The following is a 14,109-nucleotide window of genomic DNA, read 5'->3' as shown; positions in this document are numbered from 1 at the left end:
AATAGTGTAAATCAAATATACCTCAATTTTTAAAAATTAAAAATAAGTAAGGTAATAGTTTTTTAAAAAAAAAAAAAGGATATTGTTTCCTATTTCTTCAGCCCCCACCCCCATCTTCTGCTTCCTGAGAATCCAGAGATCAGAACCCTATGGCGGAGAGATATGCAATTAGTGAAGGTCTATGGATTTCCATAATATCATATCAGCGATCATCTGATTCAGGCTGGAGTCCATCAAACCCTCAGCAAGCCTTACTCCCCAGTTCAAATAGCCAAAATAAAATATTGGAAATGAAAGAAAGCTCGAACCATTTCTGAGCTCTGGGGGAAAAAATCAATTTTTGGCAACAAAGTTGCTTGTCTGTGGGAAGGAGAACAAAGTGCTGGTGGGCAGGAAAGACTCAGGGGTGAGAGCCAAAGAGATTTTTTTAATCAAACTTTATTATTAATCATACCTTTAGACCCCACCTTCTTCTAAAAGGATTAGATGATTGCTACCAGGAAAGGTAATAATATATCCAAGGTCAAGAAGAAAAAGTAGGTACATTTTAGAAGTTAGGAAGGCTAGCTAATGACAACAGAGGAGGGTAGGTAGGACCTGTGAATGTGACCAGAGAAGAAAGAACTGAAGCCACTGGGCTATTTTCCACAGGAGAAAAGTAGCTGGTGGGACCCAGGGGACTCTCCCAAGGCCAAGGTAGCCAAGGTCTCCCGGCTCCAGGCAGCCATCAACATGGACCCATACACGATCCGAGTCTACACCCACCCTCCCCAGCGGTGCTGCACAGAGCCAAGAGTCCGGGCAGGAGCTGCTCCTGAGAGGGTCACAGCCACAAAAGTGAGACTCAAACAGCCGGAAGGGTTCAGCTTAGTTGGCCCAGGCTAAGAGGAAGCCTCATTTTCCCCTCAGTTTGTGTGTTTGGGGCTGGAACCTACAGAACCTTCCTCAGCAGGGCTAGCTGGAGAAAGAGTGAGACTCCGTTTCAGTTGATTCCCACATCAGTGGGACTTGTAGTGAAGCATGCCTGCCTTGTCACCCGGCACGTCAGAGAGTCCCCTCTTCCACGATAGGTGCTGTAAGTGGAAAGGTCCCGTTAAAAAAAAAACCACGGGCGGGCTTCCGTGGTGGCGCAGTGGTTGAGAATCCGCCTGCCAATGCAGGGGACACGGGTTCGAGCCCTGGTCTGGGAAGATCCCACATGCCGCGGAGCAACTAGGCCCGTGAGCCACACTTACTGAGCCTGCGCGTCTGGAGCCTGTGCTCCGCAACAAGAGAGGCCGCCACAGTGAGAGGCCCGCGCACCGCGATGAAGAGTGGCCCCCACTCGCCGCGACTAGAGAAAGCCCTCGCACAGAAACGAAGACCCAACACAGCCATACATACATACATACATACATACATACATACATACATAAATAAAACCATGGGCGTGAATGCCTTTAAGTACCCCCATACCCCTCCAGTGCAGGGGAGGGCTAGGAGTGAAGGGATCTTAAAGCCACCTAGCTCATCAAAAATCCATGATCTCCTGAGAAATATCTGAGAGTGTCAAGGTCAGTGGGAACCTGACAAGAACACAAAGCATCTCCCGATACAAAATGGAACACAGGGTTCTCCGAATTATTTCCTGCTCTGAAGCAGAGTTATTTGTCTAACTCCTGTAAACTTCCAGGTATTATTTTGTAAAAGAATCCTGAAATTGCTATAGATCAGCTAACACACAAGCCAGGGAAGAGCAAATTCTTCTGAGGAAGGAAAAGACAACTCCTGGAAAAGCGAAGTCAGCAAGAATTAGAGGATATTTATTCATCTCCTCAGCCCTGGGAGCTGTCTACCCAAAGTCAGCAGCTGGTTTCATCTGAGGGAACAGATCTACTTAGTTGACAGTGTAAATCTACAGACCATCAGGTGATGCCAGTAATAATAAATCACGTTACCGTTTAAAAACTCACCAGATGTCAGGCATGCTACATTATCTCATTTAATCCTCACAGTCACCTTACAAATTTAATCTCAGTCCCAGCTGGCCCACAGAATCACCTGCAGAGATTTATAAAAACAGATGCTTAAACCCCACCTCAGATCTACTGACTCAGTCCAGGCTTGAAACCTGAACATAAGCAATTTTAGAATCCCCATGAGTTTAAGAAACTAGCGCTCAAAACCACCCTTTGCTTCTCCCAGCTTCCCTTCTCTCCCTTCAGTCTTGGGATAACACCCTCATGGGTCAGAGAAGAATGTCAAGGTTGGGTGAAATATTAACGGCTACCTTGAGCTCACCTTTACTCAACTTGAGAAACCAAGGTGGCAGCCTGGTTAGGAGAGGCCCTCAGGATCCAGCTCTGCCCACAGTCCTGCCCGGCCAACAGCATGGAAGTGTGTGGCAACCTAAAGGCTGTGACCCTGCCTCCCTCCCCACGTTCTAGTTCTGAGCCAGGAAACAGAATCCAGTAGCTGAAAACAACCTTTAACAGTTCCCATGGGCTCTTTGTCCAAGGAATTAAGTCTGAGGGGGCCCTCCCCTGGCCAGCAAACCTAACCACCTTAAGAGCTGAGGCCATTTCTCCTCCTCCATCACGCTATGGGTGGAAACCCAAGCTCCATTCCTGTCTGAGGCCAATCAATTAGATTCTCCAATTAGCATAGGGGAGTGGGTGCAGCTTGTTTGGGATCATGCACACAGGCCCCTCAAAATTCTACTGAACATCAAGAAGACGTATTACCCCAAATGTGATTTCATTTGTCCATGCCACAAATATTTGCCTCAAACTTATACGCAAAACACTGTTAAGTGGTTGATGGAATAAAGTAAAACAACAGCTCTACCCTCAAGGACTTTATAGTTAAATAGGGGTGAAGGAAAAGTTTTAGTACAAAAAGAGCTACCACTATGAGCAGAGTATAAATGCCATGAGACCTACAACATGGGACAAATTAAGGAAAGCTTCACTAATTAGGTAGGATTTGATTTAGACATTGACAACAGATAGGTAGGATTTCAACAGGTACAGAAGTAGGAAGAGAACATTCTAGCCACAAAGAATAGTGTGGACCTCAGGCATGGAAGTGGGAAAGTTCTTGGGCATAGTCAAAGAAGAGCTGAAACTCAACGTGACTGAAGAAGAGCCAACAGGAGGACAGCCAAGATGTCCTTTTGTCATGGATGACAAGTTAGACTGTAAAGGCCTCAAATACCAGCCCAAGGGATCTGGCCTTAGTTTGGTGGTCAGGGACCACGCAAAGGTTATAAGCAGAGGAATGACAGGATCAGAGTTGGGCTCCAAGAGGGATGGCCTGAAGCAAAGACGTACTGGAGGTAAGTCAAGAAAGAGGCTCTTGTAATAGTCTTCCTCACATGCAACGAAGGCCTGCCCCAGCCGGTAGCTGTGAGAATAGAATGGAGGTGACAGAGGTGGAGGAACTACAGAGAGGCCTGAGTGACATATGGTATTAACTCTTCAATCCTGTCCTCTCAGATTTCTCCATGCAGAGATGGCCTCAGACAGGACAGGTACAACACAGATGTCCAAAATATTTATTGACACTGACCGTGGCTAGTGTCCAGGAAATACAAGAGGTCCCTATTACTCTCCCTAATTACTTCTTACCTCACTCACACACAGTTTTGCTGTGGGTTCAGGAGGCCTCGTTGCACAGAGTGGTACATGCACAATTCAGTCTTCTAAGGTCACCACTCAACGTGAACATAGCTGTGCCTTTGGCTCCTCTCAGCTCTGAGTTGCCAGAATACCCTAATTCTGTGGCCATCTTTTCATTCTGTCTGTTTCCCCATAAGTGGTATACTTTCCCTGGATTTATTACCCTTGCTCAGTTTTTTCTACTAACCACCCTTGATACCTTTCCTAGACTCCCCTTCTGTATGGAATCAGTTTTGTCACTCCCAAAATTCCTATGTTGAAGCCTTATGACTGTTTGGAGATACAGCCTTATAAAGAGATAATTAAGGCTAAATAAGGTCACAAAGGTGGGGCCTGGCATCTTTATAAGAAGACACAGAAGTGCATGTACACAGAGAAGAGGCCATGTGAAGACACAGTAAGAAGGCCACCATCTGCAAACCAAGGAGAGAGGCCTCAGGAGAAACCAACAATGCTGGCACCTTGATCTTGGACTTCTAGCCTCTAGAACTGTGAAGAAATAAATTTCTGTTTAAGCCACATGGGCTTCTGTTATTCTGTTATATGGTATTCTGTTACAGCAGCTCAAGACTTAATACATCTTCCAAGTAATGCTGCCCACTTGGGCTGGGTGTTAGAAAGGAAGAGGTCAAAAAAAACCCCAAAAAACAAAACACCACAAGTTCATGCCTTGGTGACTGGCATAAAAGTTGTACCATTAAAAGATGATGCAGGAGACTTCCCTGGTGGCTCAGTGGTTAAGAATCCACCTGCCAACGTAGGGCAAACGGGTTCAATCCCTGGTCCGGGAAGATCCCACATGCCGTGAAGCAGCTAAGCCCATGAGCCACAACTATTGAGCCTGTGCTCTAGAGCCCGCGAGCCACAACTGCTGAGCCCACGTGCCACACTACTGAAGGCCGTGTGCCTAGAGCCCGTGCTCCACAATAAGAGAAGCCACCGCAATGAGAAGCCCGCGCACCACAATGAAGAGTAGTCCCTGCTCGACGCAACTAGAGAAAGCCCGCGTGCAACAACAAAGACCCAACGCAGCCATAAATAAATAAATAAATAAAAATAAAAAGATAAAAGATGGTGCTGGGACTTCCCTGGTGGACCAGTGGGTAAGACTCCATGCTCCCAATGCAGGGGGCCTGGGTTCGATCCCTGGTCAGGGAACTAGATCTCACATGCATGCCACAACTAAGAAATCCACATGCTGCAACTAAAAGATCCCGCATGCCACAACAACGACCCAGTGCAGCCAAAATGAATGAATGAATGAATGAATAAATAAACATTAAAATAAATTTAAAATTTTAAAAAATAAATTAAAAAAAAAAAAGATGGTGTAGTTATGAGGAATGAGATGGCAAAGTCAGTTTGAGGTGGTTTTACATCAGAGGACTTGGCAGAACATCCTGCAGGTAGACAGAAGTGTGGGCCTGGAGCTCAGGAGATGATGGACTAGAGTCCTCATGGCAGTGCTCGGTGACGCAAGGGAGTGAGAATATGAAAGGAAGAGAGCCGAGGATAAAGCCTTGCATGATACCGACATCTAGGCGACAAGAAGATGAAGCTGAGAAGGAATGATCAGAAGGCCAAGATTTTACAGTCCAAGCTAAAAGAAGAATTTCAAGACGGGACAGTTAACAATGCAAAATGATGCTAAGAGGTAAAGAGATGAAAACAGAAAATGCCACTAAGTTTAGGAAATGCAAGTTCAGGACAGATGAGGGACTAAGAAGCAAGTGAATACTAGTAAATAACAGAGGCCATGAATAAAGTTACATCTTGAAACAGATAAATGAGAGAGTTGGGATAGCAGCTTAAGGGGAAAGCAAGGTTGGTGGCTGGTTTTATTTTTAATGTTTGTATATCAAGGGATGATATGGAGAGCACAGCAAATGGGTTTGGCCTTGATGAGATGGAATACCTCTACCGAGGCAGGAGAGAAGTGGAAAAAATGAGATAAAGAGGAAGACAAGGTCAATTTACCAAGACAAATCAGGAACTTCAAGAATGTGGACCAGGGGGCTTCCCTGGTGGCGCAGTGGTTGAGAATCTGCCTGCCAATGCAGGGGACACGGGTTCGAGCCCTGGTCTGGGAAGATCCCACATGCCGCGGAGCAACTGGGCCCGTGAGCCACAACTACTGAGCCTGCGTGTCTGGAGCCTGTGCTCCGCAACAAGAGAGGCCGCGATAGTGAGAGGCCCGCGTACCACGATGAAGAGCGGCCCCCACTCGCCGCAACTAGAGAAAGCCCTCGCACAGAAACGAAGACCCAACACAGCCAAATAAATAAATAAATAAATAAGTAAAAAAAAAAAAAAAAAGAATGTGGACCAAAATCTCCACTGAGCTCAAACTGATAAATCCATGAAGGTGGCCAGGAGAGGATGGTGGATTAGCTGTATTTACCACCAAAAGACAGCTGCTATGAGGAAATAAGAGCCCAGTGTGCCAGATCTTCCGTTCTCTCAAGAGAACCTGGAAGTCTAGATTTATGCAAAATGTCCCCATTTTTAAAAGCTGGCAGCTATTTCAAACTTTTAAGAAACTTCACATAAAGTAACAGAATTGAATCCCTGGACGGGCAGGTTATAACCCTGGCAAAAAGGCTATCCAAAGCCGAAGCATTGTTTCACTATAATGAGTCAACACATTGAATAAAAATGTCTAAGAAACAACTTAGGCTGAATATATTTCTTCATTAGAGAGATAAACAGATCTCACGAATTTATAGCAGAGCAATCAGCATGGTTTCTCATGGCTTTTTCTCACCATAATATATATCAAGAATAGAAGGAGAAAGTGGTAACTTTTACCCCAAGTTGGAGCGTGACATGTTTGAAAACAGAAGGTTAGGAGGTGAGGGTTTCTACGTTCACAGTAGCCCAGAACTCATTAGAATGTGAGACAGTGGGGCCAGTGTGAATTTCAAGGAAGAGAAGCCACAAGTGTCCCCTGGGAAAGATGAAGTGTTCCAGGGACTGGCTCGGCAGGATGAATGGGGAGAGGGAAGAAGAAGGGGCTGAGGGAGCAGTTTTGCAAATTAAGGGGTTGACACAGGAAAAGTCTTCTTAAACGATGTTTAGAACAGAGTAGTTTCCAGTTAACAAAAAGTCTAAAGTGGCCATATAGGTATGCAGCTGATGTGAAGGGGGTTTGTATTTTTATTTCCATCTTCCCTCAGCATTCTAGTCTGGGTAAATACATTAGAAAGAAGAAGAGTTTTAAAGCCAAACCCACTTTTGGATTCCGGCGTCACCACTTGCTAGCTATGAGAACATGCGTGACTTCCTTAATTCTGAGCTGGAGATAGAAATACACCTAAAATAGGAAATGCATATGGACCCAGCAAAGACTACTGAAGATGGATCATGTAAAGCAATCTAAGCATAGCATCTGGAGCAGAGAAGCCCACTCCAGGTGCCCCATCTTCCCTGCTCTCTTGTGAGAGTCCTGAGTCAATGGGAATCCCATCTCCTGTGAGGACATTTGAGCAATGTTCCTGATTTTCCTTTTGAAGCAGTCAAGAGATTGAGTGATGGACTAGGGATGGGCAGGAATCTTGATTGTCAGGTCAGGGATTCTCTATCTCCTCACTCTGGACCACCTCTGCAACGTTAGTTTTAGCTGCTGAAAAGTCAGGGCTGAGATTTTTTTCTCCATGAAATCAAGCTCAAATAATAAACTCAGATTTCCCTAAACCCAGAAGTATCATGTAAGTCTGAAAGCTAGGGAATTACAAAAATAGAACCAAATGCCATATAGCGAGGAGATATAAGATTCCAGGGAGCTTTTACAGAACTAAGCTGACCAGAGAGTCCCAACACCTGGAGCAGATGAGCTGTAATAGATGTGAGTACAAGATACACCAGCCAAGGGACCCAAGGAACAGAAAAGGGTGAAGATGGAGTGAGGGAAGCATCACCTGATATACGGATGTATGGGTGGATCATGGTCACCAGGGAGTGATGAGTGAACAGGTTCACTCACCAGACAACATCACTGGATTTCCAAAATATTAGAGAAAGATGTGGGATAAACAGCATTCTTCTTAGAGAGGGAAAATCAGAAGGGCACTGTCATCAGTGACAACCAGGTGCAATGACTACCGTCAGGAAAGAAAATACCCCAATATAGTCTTCTTTGTCTCCCAAAATCCAGGATGTAGTGGATCATTCTATAAATACAGTAACCCTACAACTGTTAGTCACGAGTACTCTGGACCCACCACCATCTTATCTAATAGTTAGGTATCAATGGTGCAGTCATTATCAGACCACAAAGAAAACATAGCCTCTCCTCACAAGACACTTACGTAACCAGCACCTGAGCCATGAAAAACTAAAGAGTGAAAACTTAGCAAGACAGTGGGGAATAATGTTTAATCCTAGTTACTGCAACTGGGGAAGGATATTTGTATAACCTAGGATGTAACCATAGAGTAAATTATTTCTGTTTCATTGAGGCATGAGGGGAAGAGAGGGCAGGAACTCTCGGGTAACATTCAACTTGAATGTGACTCACTTTGCACTAAACTCCATGCTGGTTTATAAAACACTTTGAACTTCAGCAAGGAGGAAGTTTGGCCAGGCATGTCTGCACATCGTGCCCTTGTGAGAAATGCTGCCCCTTCAGCATTTACATGCATCCATGTCATGAGTAAGACAAAGAAATCACTAGACTATTGTTGGAAAAATACAACTGGTGGAGACTGGTGATGTTAAGTCAGCAACTGTAGATGGTGAATTCCCTGCAACCATCAGCCCTGATCAAGGGGTTCCAGCCCTGGGCCAGGCATGTCTGCCTTCTATCAAAGCCTGCCTCAGAGCCTTGGGACACACTGTTTCTTCCAACAGCATAAAAGAAATCCTAGTGTATCTCAGCTGGTGTTGACAGATGTCTTGAGCTAGGAGGAGATAAATGCAATTCAATTTCATCCTTCTTCAAAAATATTTTACCTAGAGCAGATCCAATATCTTTGCTGCAGATTATATTTAAGCCACCTGGATTCCTCCTTTGAAAAGCAAGAGGTGTGGGGGACTTCCCTGGTGGTCCAGTGGTTAAGAATCCATCTTGCAATGCAGGGGACGCCAGGTCGATCCCTGGTCCAGGAACTAAGATCCCACGTGCCACAAAGCAACTAAGCCCACATGCCACAATTAGAGAGACGCTCACGCATGTACCACAATGAAGCAAAGAGCCCATGCGCTGCAAAGAAAGATCCCACATGCTGCAACTAAGACCCGATGCAGCCAAAAAATAAATAAATAATTTTTTTTTTTTAAAGCAAGAGGTGTGGAAATTCAAACACTCAAGTTTGTTAATTTTAAATGATTAGTATCAAAAATAGAAAAATAAGTGGGGCTCCAAAATATGTTTTTGCTAATTATACTTTCCCACTGTGATGGTTACTGTTTGGTCTTAGGTAGCCATAGATTTCAAGTGTGGGAAATTAATGAAATGTGTTCCAATGGAGAAGGGTGATCATAGGACCAGTGGGTAATTCTTATTTCTCATCTATGATAAGGAATGGAATCTGCTTATCTTGACGTTCATTTGGCCTGCTGGTACTAAATGCCGCTTCCCCCTACCCACGCATCATGAATGATACTTTGTCCTATATGGTAGGACTCTTGGTGGGAGTCCAAGACCTTCCCCACTCTACTTGCTTATCTAAGAGTTCTGCAAGTTGGGAGAGAGATGAAGTCGATATCATGTGGAAACAGAGGTGCCCTCGGAGAAAGGATATCCTTGTGCTGCTGATAGAACTGGTACCTGAAAATAGCTGAGGGTTGGCTGGAACAAGAGTATCTCCCAAAACTGGCGTCTTGTTTTACAAGACCCTTTGAACTTGGATTTCTGCACCCTCGCTCTTTTCCTATGTATCCAGCCTCTAGGCTCTCCCAGCCACTGCCCCAAGACAAACTTCCTGATCCTACTCTCACCATGTTAGTCTCTAAAAACAACATTTAACAACCTGAAGTCCAGACTCCTTTCTCAGGCTTTGAGGCTCAACATAATCCAGCCCGACTCCATCCCCTCTGCTCCCCAGTGACACCAAACTGGCCCACGTGTGGTCACCCACACCCAGCCTGCCCTTCGCTCACACCACATGCTCTGCCTGAAATACCTGCCCCCCAACCCTCCGATTACTTATTTATAGTAGGTCACATTTTTTCCAAGTGAATGAATTCAAGACCTATTCAAGGCTCATTTCAAATTTTAGGTTATATAAATACAAATCCTTTCCCAACCACCACAGTCTGAAGGAATCACTCCAGCCTCTAAATTTCAAGTACCATTTATATAATCAATAACTTACATTGAGTACCTACTACCGAGGCTCAACCCAGATTAGACACTATTCTGCCCTCACAGAGCCCGGAGTGAAGGGGAGAAAGTTATAGACACAACTACCAAACACGGGTGCTGGAATATGGAAAAGAAAATGTTTGTTATTGTTATACACACTTACTGAGCTCCTGCTAGGCTCCAAGCGCCAGCCTAGGTTACCTTTTATGAGTTCTCATTTAATCTTAATGGTCCATTTTACAAGAAAAAAAAGTCCCTGAAAATATAAGTTGGTTTCCCATAGCTATTTGGATAAGAAACAGAACCTGGATTCGAACCCAGGTGAGTCTGGGTTCCTCCCCCCAGCCTCCCAACCTTGAGGGCTGTGTTAGGGAACCCAAGTAGTTAGACTTGGAGGAGGAAGGCATCCCAGGCAAAAGGAGTAGCACAGGTATGTTCAGGGATGGTGACTGGTTCCCAAAGCCCAGAGAATAGGCATATGTTGAAAGTAAGAAGCAGGTCAGGTTAGACTGGGAAGCACTGTAGACTCAGTTCTATAGACTACAGAGGAGCTTCAGTGTTTATGTCCTGTGAGGCTTGGCCATCTCAGACCACAGCTGCCATTGAGTTGACGAGGGGCTCTCTTTCATATTTATCAAAACTCCTTCCCACTGCCTGGGTTCCTTCCTTCCCTGGGGTCATGCCCGTCATAATGCTGTCTGAAGATCATCAGGATAGTAGCACTTAAGGTGCACAAGACACTGTGAGCTTCTCCAATCTCATCCTCATTAAGAACTAGGTTCTATTATGCCCATTTGACCAATGAGGAAATAAGAGAGGAAGAATACATCTGCTCTGGAATTCAGGTTTCTGATTTTTAATCATTTAGCCATGACACCCACCAGGCAAAGAGATTATCATGAAGGGCCAAGGAAAGGAGTTGCTGAGATCTCGAGGAAAATACCTCTAGCTCTACCTTGCTACTCTCATCAAACTCCTATGCAACAAATGTGAAAATCATTTAACCAAGGTGTGACCGGAGACACCCACTCCCACTTGATCAGACTCGGGACCTTAGGTGCCTGAGAGACTATCAGTGTTCTTCAGCCTCGTCTTTGATAAGAGCATTTTATCCAAACATATTGACTCTATGCCTGTAGCTCTGTCCCTGCCACACTAACTTCCATTTATCATAATAGCTAAGCATCTACTCTACGCCAGGTATTGTTCTACGAGCTGGGATTACAGCAGGTAACACAAAGGACAAGACCCCTGCTCCCTTGAAGTTTAACGTCTGCCAAAGGTGACGAAAAGTGCAGAAGATGACTTCTGATGATAAAGGCTACAAATGATGAGATGCAGTGGTGAGGTGGAGGGAGGAAGCTAAATTTAAAAGCCATTCCTGGGGAGGTAACATTTTAATTCCTACCCAAATGACAAGCAGGAGCCAGCCTTCAAAGCTCCAGGATCTATTGTACTTGGTGGGCTGAAAAGGACATTCGTGATATCTAGTCTCAACTCTTTATTGATAAATGAGTAAATAGAGGCTCGATGAGATTACAAGACAAGATCCCCCAGCTGACGGCAAGGCTGCCCCACTGTTCCACAGAGCCCTTGGAAAGACACATTTGAAATGTAAGCACAGGGGCCTCCCTCATGGTGCAGTGGTTAAGAATCCGCCTGCCAATGCAGGGAACACGGGTTCGATCCCTGGTCCGGGAAGATCCCACATGCCGTGGAGCAACTAAGTCCGTGCGCCACAACTACTGAGCCTGCGCTCTAGAGCCCACGAGCCACAACTACTGAGCCCGTGTGCCACAACTACTGAAGCCTGCGTGCCTAGAGCCCGCGCTCTGCAACAAAAGCCACCACGCACCGCAACGAAGAGTAGCCCCCAGTCGCTGCAACTAGAGAAAGCCCGCGCACAGCAACAAAGACCCAACACTGTCAAAAATAAATAAATTAAATAAATAAATTTTAAAAAAAGAAATGTAAGCACACTTGTGGTTATGCATGAACACATATTTATAATTTTATTTTCAATACAGCCTTGGGGAAAAGATGAGAGTCTTTGATAGACAATAAAATTGAGGCTCCAGTTGGTGAAGCGACTTGTCTAATGGCCCGTCACAAACAACTGAATCAAAACCCGTTATTTGTATTCCAGTCCCATGTTCTTTCCCCAGGATGAGAAACGGCTGTCTAGCCAGTTGTATATGAACATAGGACATCATTACTAGCCACTTCATGGTTTATGATACAAAGAACAAACAAAAGAGTCAAAGATAAAAACAATTTACTTTGTCATAACACACAAACTCAAAGTCCCTGAGTTATTTGCTGCAGGAAAGAACATGTGATTCCAGGTGACTAGACAACCGTGGCCTGAGACAAAGAGCCCCTGTGACTTTTGGAAAGGGGACTGAGAGCTCGTGGGTGCAGCATTGCAGGGACTATAATTAAAGAGGAATGTGTTCCTGTAGAGCCAGCCCAGATCTGGAGTCTCCTTAGCTGGGAAGCCCTGAGATGCCAGTCACATTTAAGTCCCTTGACCACTTCTGCTTAGGAAATAAGCTACTAGTGGTTCCCAAACCTACCTGCCCACAAGAATCATCTGGGGAGGGAGTGGGGGAGATGTTGGGGAAAAAAAAAAAAAAAAGATTTTTCAGGACCTCACAAGACCCAAAGAACTAGACACTCCAAAGGGGATCCTGGGGATCTATGTTTTAAAATTCAGCCAGCCTAGAAATCCACTGGTTTCTCCACAATTCTCAGCGCTATAATGTGATAAAAAAGAGGAGAGACGCATGTTTTTATTATCCAGTGAGAAAGTTGTTAGGTTGTATCCTTTAAGGGCTGCTTCCAGAAGAAAATCTTTACTACCCAAAGCCCTTGTACAGTGGGAAGGTCCTGTGAGACAGAATCTCCGCGCGACCTGTGAAGCCTGTTGTCTCACTCCCTTTGGCTGCACATCAAACCCCCATGCAACCCTGGGAAAGCTTTTTCTCAGGATCAGTTTACCAATTCCTTTGTGAAGCAGACCCCAGCCTGCCAGGGTCGGGGCGTCTCAAGCAGAGAGAACCTCAGAGTGTGGAGAATCCCTCCACCTCAACCCCACCACCACCTGGCTCCTTCCCCACCAGCCTCTCTTCTGCCCTGGACAGCCAGCTACTGTGTAGAAAAGGAAAAGGAAAATGAAGGGGGTTCGGGCCCAGGTGGTCAGTGCCCTCAGTCACGGGGAAGCCGACTCATTTCTTACCTGGGTCCTGGAAGAAGAGGAGCCACTGGGTTCACCAGGGAATTCTCTCTCTGCTGGTGAGCTCTAGTCTTGGAACTCGCTGGACTTTGAACAAAGGTTGATTTAAAAGCTGATGTATTTAACAGGGACGTGTGGTCTGAGTTCAAGTGACCTCTGTCCTGCTTCCTGCCAACTGGCTGGGCCCTGAGCTGGGCAAACCTGGAAAACTCTCAGCAAACCCGACCCGACGCTCTGGCCCACCTGCCTAGTGATGCGGGCGCCCTGCTGGCCCGCCCTCCGCTCCCTCCCTCCCGGAGAAAAGGAGGGGAGAGGGGGAGGCCAGCTAGGGAGGAGGGGCCTTCCTCGGCTCTCTCCCCTCGGCAGATGCCTCAGTCACACCCAAGCAACACCCAAAGCCTCAGGAACCTCCACCATCCCCCATGGCGAGGGCAGGGCTGAAGACCATCACCTGACCATCCTCGAGCCCTGAGGTCTTCCTGGGGAGCAGTACCTGTGTCACCCCCACCCAACAGGAGGCCAGCAGGCCAAGGAGTCCCAGTCAATGGAGCAAAGCCCCTCGCGCGCCCATCCTTCCTCCTCCTCTGCCTGCCTGCAAGTTCGTACTTGCACGCTCCCTAGAAGTTGAGCCAGTAAAGCCCCTGCTCCTATTTCCCAGCTCCCTTCCTCTTCTCAGACACTCTCTCCTCTTTCTTTCTCTCTCTCTCTCACCTGAGGGTGCTCTGTCTCTATTCTCCAACAGTTGCCTTCCCCGTCCACGCCCAGAACCTCTCAGGCAAGCCCAGCTGGGCAGGTGGAGGCACTTGCAGCAACTCCTGGGCCAGAGCCTGGGCAGCGGGCTGGCAGCTGTGCTCGGTCCCAGCCACGAGCAGCTGACCCCTGTCAGCAGCACCCACACAGGCAAACCTAGG

At 46.2% G+C, this 14,109-nt stretch overlaps 1 protein-coding gene across 1 annotated transcript in view; it reads right to left on the bottom strand.

The window, feature by feature from the left end:
* Positions 1 to 13,460, bottom strand: part of PDZK1 (PDZ domain containing 1) — a 32,289-nt gene extending 18,829 nt beyond the window's left edge. Inside the window, exon 1 of the mRNA XM_061183591.1 lies at positions 13,202 to 13,460. The gene's annotated coding sequence lies outside the window, so the exon portion shown is untranslated. The remainder of the gene's footprint in view (positions 1 to 13,201) is intronic.
* Positions 13,461 to 14,109: the final 649 nt, after the last annotated feature.

The sequence above is a fragment of the Eubalaena glacialis genome, chromosome 3, assembly GCF_028564815.1.
Source record: "Eubalaena glacialis isolate mEubGla1 chromosome 3, mEubGla1.1.hap2.+ XY, whole genome shotgun sequence".
Lineage (NCBI taxonomy): Eukaryota > Metazoa > Chordata > Mammalia > Artiodactyla > Balaenidae > Eubalaena > Eubalaena glacialis.
Note: the sequence above shows the minus strand (reverse complement) of the source record. Positions and strands in the feature narration are given on the sequence as shown.